The sequence below is a fragment of the Melopsittacus undulatus genome, chromosome 3 (genome assembly GCF_012275295.1).
Source record: "Melopsittacus undulatus isolate bMelUnd1 chromosome 3, bMelUnd1.mat.Z, whole genome shotgun sequence".
Taxonomy (NCBI): domain Eukaryota; kingdom Metazoa; phylum Chordata; class Aves; order Psittaciformes; family Psittaculidae; genus Melopsittacus; species Melopsittacus undulatus.
Window position 1 is genome coordinate 8,943,178 of NC_047529.1, and position 6,078 is coordinate 8,949,255.

Below are 6,078 nucleotides of genomic sequence, written 5' to 3' on the forward strand. Positions count from 1 at the left end.
TTTAGCCTCTTGGTTTACCTCTCATGATGAAGCTCCTTGAAGTCTACAGAGCACCAGCTTTCTATTGTCCAGTGTGCAGCATGCTTTTATGAAAGGCACATCCTCTACAAAGCTAAATACTGTTTCAAACTCCAATGAAAATCTCAAATTTCTTCCTGTGTACCTTGTATAAGAACGTTTTATCAATGTTCCACTCTGTAGTTTTATATAGTGTTACTCTATTATGTATTTGGAAATGGCACAGTTACATGTTGAAGGGACCTGTTCCCTTCTCTCACCTTGAGGCATTCTAAGGCCAGCTTCTGCTGCCTCAAGCCACTGAGCTCTTCACAGAATCCACCACAAAATCTTACAGGTGGGGAACATGTAAAGATTGACTAGTCTACCCCTCTGCTCAAGCAGGGTGAGCTAGGACAGGTTTCCAGGACTGCATCCAGTTAGGCTTTGACTGACTCCAGGTATGAGGACTCCACAGCTGCCCTGGACCATCTGTGCAGTGTTCAACAGCCCTCATAGTCAGATCATGTTTTCTAATCTTGAGATGGAATTCGATGTGTTTCAACTTGTTTTTTGGTGGGACCTATATAAATCTATAGTGCGTTAGTGGGAAAAATTCCACCCTGCTGAACTGGGCTGAGGTATCTTACCAAGTCTGTGTACACCTTCAAAATAAAGTACAAGTGGGGCCAAAACAGCACAGATACCATGAGACAATCTGTCTTTCTGCAAGCAATGGAGACAGACTCTAGGCTTCAGCAAGCTACTCACTGGCTGAGTAGCTGATTGCCTGGTCAAATGTGAGGCAACAGCTCAAGATGAAGTCTGCATTTCCTCCCTCCGTGCTGTGATTACTATTCTGATTTTGTGTGACTAAAGGACAGGTGTTAAACTGATAATCATGATAAAGCAGGTGACAGTAGCAGTAATACCTACCCATGTAAACTACACATAAGATATGGACTTTTGTGTATTGAAATGAAGTCTTTTCTATTGTGATGACAAATGCTTCCTGTTTTAAAATATGTGGTATAGCCTACTTTTGGAGTAAGCGGCTTTTGTAAATAATTCGTCTATTTGTGAATTTAAAGTGAGTAGCAAATCCTGCTAATAAACATGGAGTAAACAGTAAACATGGAGTCAATATCAGCATTGTGAATGATTTTTCTTGTAATTTTCCTTGGCAACAATTTTCCTGCCCAAGTGACTAATGTGAATTTTCCTATTAGACCAACTTTCAGCCTGACCAATTCAATTTAATAGCAAAAGGATATTCAAATCCATTCAAGTGCCCAAATCCTCTTGTCATTAGCTGCTCTTAAAAGATGCACGTTGGAAAGGGTTTCATAATTTGCTCTGTCAGACAAAACAATTACTAAAATCATTCTTCAAAATGACATTTTGAATAGGCTGAGTACCAAATCCATTTGCTTCCCAGCCTGCCGAAGAAATTTAAGGGACTAGAGCATTGCATTATTTCATCATCAAGAGGCTTAATCTTGTAACTTCTTCTGGAATCTTATGGTTTCTTTCAAAACTATGCATCCATATTTATCTTCTGAAACCTGTACTAATTATAGGAGCTTAGCTAGCAATATTAGAGTGTCCTGATACTCCTTTCACTTACATTCATAGACTTTTCTTGGTGCAACAAAGCCAAATAGCTGACAGTTTTCCACACCCAGAAATCCATCTCAGACTGAACTATTAAAAATGGGAAAAAAAATGAAAGCTCAGTCTCCACCAAGCACTATAGAACCAACCAAAAAAATGGGAGAAAGAATTGCTTTAAAATTCAGAAAAATCCCATTGAGAGCTCCAAGAGAGTTCTTCTGGTCCAGCCTTCCCAGTGTTCTCAGCCATCACTGCACCCCTATCCCTGCAAAGGGTGGTAAACCAGCAGCTGACACAGCCCCTACTGCGGATTTAGGTTTTGGGGTCTGCAACATTGCTGTATTTTGACATTTTGAGGTCTTTCCATCAGCAAAGCAATGTTTCAGGCTGGACCACTGGGTAAGGCAAGAAAAAAACTGTGCTTTACCCTCAACTGCATTCGTTGTGAGCAGGATCCCCAGAAAGAGGGGTATTCCCACTGAAGAAAAGCAATGTTCCCCTGTTCCCTAATAAGAGCATCCACATAGCCACGTTGCCCTTCACCTGTGTCTGCACCAACTCAGAACACACCAACACTGGTCACAGTTTTCACTTTCAGGGACAAATGTCTGCTTCTAAGCTGGGCTCCAGCAATCAGGCACCCAGGGCAACAAGCCCTGCATGAGGACAGAAAACCCATTTTGTCCCCACAATGCTCATTCTGCCTTTGCAATGACAGATCCTCCTCCATCTTCCAGGGCCTGCCTGCCTGCCACTTCCATGGAGAATTTGAAAGACTCTTAAAATCAACTTAACTCCCTTTAAGTGCTGAAGTGTGCAGCAGGGACAGGTCCTGACCTGAGTGGCTCCTTCGGGCAGGGGGAAGCAGGCAAGCCACAGTCCAACCACAGCTGCCAAGGGAGGGGACCAGACCACATGCTCCCTATAGCTTAAGTTGTGCAGGAAATAAAAAGTACAGAAAGGCTTTTTTTGTACCCACACAAGTTAGGCTAGGGAGCATGGACCTGCTCCAGAGATATCCTCCCTTGAGTCTCTGGTAGCTGCCTCCTGTGCAGCCCTCCCTGCAGAAACACTTTCACACCTACACTGAATGACAACATTTAGCAAGGGAATAGAATATGGACTGCATCTATCCAGTGCTCTGCTTGCAAAAGCCATGCTTAGACAGAGAAAGAATAGCACAAGCTGGAAGGCAGACATGTCTCCTCTGTCAACAAGAAACAGCCCCTTCTGGGAAAGATCCAAAACCATAGGCTTGCTTCCTTTTGCAGCAGCTCCTCCAGGGATAAACAAAGGTAAATCCAGTCTCTGCTCCTTCACACTAGCTCTCTGAAAAACAAAATGTAAGTGTAACTGGAAACTAAAATGGTGATCCTGAATAACTAAGAGAGGATTAGAAGAAGAAAAAGCAGTTATTCCCAGCTACAGGCACTGAGAAAATTAAGTATGTATTTTAATAAACCAATAGCAGGAAAATAAACTCCAATCGTTGATCCTCTACCAAAGAATGAGAACCTGCAATACCCCATTGCCAGGCTGGCTTACATGACACGAAATTTCTCTGAGGACTGATTGTCTCGGGAGCTCAGACCTAACTATGCTTTATTGAGCCTAGAAGACTTTCCTATGGCAACAGCACCCTCCAGCTGCTGCCTCTGCAGCACAGCATCACGGCTTCATCACTGAAAACTGCACCAGCTCGCACCAGCCACCTTGGTGACAGGGACATGCAGATATTCCCAGGATTCCTGTGCCTCCAATGCATAGCAACATATGCTTCAGCTTTCACCACTTGGGCACCTAGGCACTTAGCCAACACTTTTGGGGTCTGCGTTCTCCCTTTCCCCCTGTGTCTGCAGGGTAGTGACCACTTGCTGCTGCAAACATCCGGTACCACCTGTGCTAAAAAATTCTCACCATTAAACAGAAGAAAGAAAGATTGAGACAAGATAGACACTACTCCCTCAGACTCACAAAAGTTCCCTTTTACACTCTACAGACTGCACCCTCACCCATGCTGGCAGGAAAAGCCCCCAAACCACTGATGAGACAGAGATCACTGCAGCTTCCAAAGCAACCTTCCTAACATCATCCAGAATAAGAGAACAATGGACAAAACCTGACATAAACCCAAAAGAATCATGAATAATAAGAACCAGTAGTGAACACAAAGTTGCTCAAAGTTGCCTCCCTCGAAACCAGGACCGAGTAAAACCAATAGAGGAGAACACACAGAGATGGTAACATTCCACAGAAAAAAAGACACCCCGAGCTCAAAAGACCATTGAGGAAAATAAAAACACTACATAAACTCATCCTGATGGTTCCAGAAGAAAATACATGGAAGGTAACACACAGAAAGCTTGTCACAGGCACAGCAATAAAATCCAGGTGCGTGTTGAGACACACCAATAAAATCCAGGTGTGTAGCGCTTTGAAAAAGCCAACTGTCGAAGTACTCCAAAAAAAGCTGGAAAGCTCCAAAAATGACATGCATAGAAGTATGTGTATTCAAGCAATCACAACAACAACAACAACAAACCTACAAAGAGAGAATGGTGAAAAAGGAGCTAAATGTCCCCATTTCATGTAGCTGGGTACAAATAGACCCATCAGATACACAGACTCCTGACACAGGGAGGGGGTCAGGAACTGCTACTTTGGAGGCACATAGGAAAAGCAAGGAGGGAGAAAGGCTACACTTGGCTTGCAGTCAGCTAAAGGAACTGAACATCTGGCTTGGACAAGCAAGGCAGTAGCACCACATCACCACATGAGCACAAGGTATCACTGAAATGTAGACTAGGTGTCACCTATACATGGTATTCGTTCCTACCAAATTTCAGTTCAGTTCAACTTTCCACCTTCAGAATACTCCTTTGCAACTTGAGTTCCTTACCCACAGTTGGAAAGTCACCAAAGAGCTGGTCCCAGCTGTATACAGCAGAGAAGCTGACTTGGTAACCAGCCTGCCCCTGCCCCCTCATCTTCACTCCAAGCTCAGCAGAAGGCACTGCAAGAGACAAGCTGTATTACTACAGCTCATTCCAGACACTCATGTCTGGGCTGCCAAAGGTCAGGCACCAGCAAACTCAGCAATGGATAATTAGAGGCAAACAGTGAGCAACTCAGTGCAATTCAATCTAGACCCTCAGGACTTTGACGCATACAAGGGTGAGGAGACCATTCTGGAAGTGAGCCACCTCCTCCCCTGCAAGCAGCAGGGAGAGAAGAGCAACAGAAACCAGACCACAAGCAGAAGCACATTTGCAACATGGCTCCGAAACGAAGACTCCACACCAGCTTTTCAGTCAAGCACCCCAAAGCTGGGTAGCAACACAAGCCCACTCAAGCAGCTCCTGCTTGGCTTGGGGTGCAGGATATACCTGGCCATGGGTATTTCTCAGGCCAGGACCCTTCTCCCCATGACCAGCACAGGACAACCACAGCTCCCCAAGCACAAAGCCTTGCCCTGGTTCTGCCCCACAAACCCCACCGCTCGATGGAACTCAGTGAATGAGCCAGGCCTTATTTATTCAGCACAAATAGTTCACTCTGAAGAACAGGATTTGAATGTGCTTCACCTATAAACCTTCCCATCTGCCCCTTATGTATTTTTTGTATTTGTATGGCTAGAGCCATACAAACTCGATTTCCCATTGCCAAGGTGGGGCTGCAATGATCACTGTTCAGGGGGAAACAGGCAGCACTCACAGTCCCAGCTTCTGGCTCCAGGGCTTAGCTTCTGAGCTGCAGGAACCTCGCACCTCAAACACCCTCCATGACCTGGAGCACACTGCGTGCCCATTGCATGGTCCTGATTCACTGAAAAAAACAGTAACTTGACATATGAGTGTCTGCTGAGTGTCTGGGTAGTCTCATCTGCACCTCCAACAGAGTAGGGTCCATCAATGTACCAACAGCCTGGAGACACAAGGTCAGCACTCCGAATAACATCCTGCTACTTAAGGAAGTAATACAACAGGAAAATACACTTTAACAGAAACAGCTTCAACCTACCAGTATAGCACAGCTATATTCCAGCTTTGACCTTCCCAGTGTATCAATAATAAAACTTGGTCTAATATGCAAAACCAAGAATTACTTCTAAAATTGCTTTTTCTGTGGTATGTCTCTGTGAGCCTCCAGTGATGAGACTTTCAACTTTTAAAAGTAAAGGGTGGTAGCTCCTGAGAGCAGTTTAAATAGCCATTCACAAAATAATGCTATGTTAGAGAATGCTCCAGCTTGAGGAAGGTTACGGCCACAGAAACCATCAGACATTGTAAAAAACACCTACTAGATTCTTTCTGTATGAAACGGCTTTAGTAACCAGTATGCTGATGGCCAACAGAAGCAGATGTTCTTCATATTTGAAACAGCTGCCCATCATGAATGTTTGTATTTTTGACATCTGGAGTGTGTGAGTGACGCTTCTGACACACAATTGGCAAAGATGATGCAGTA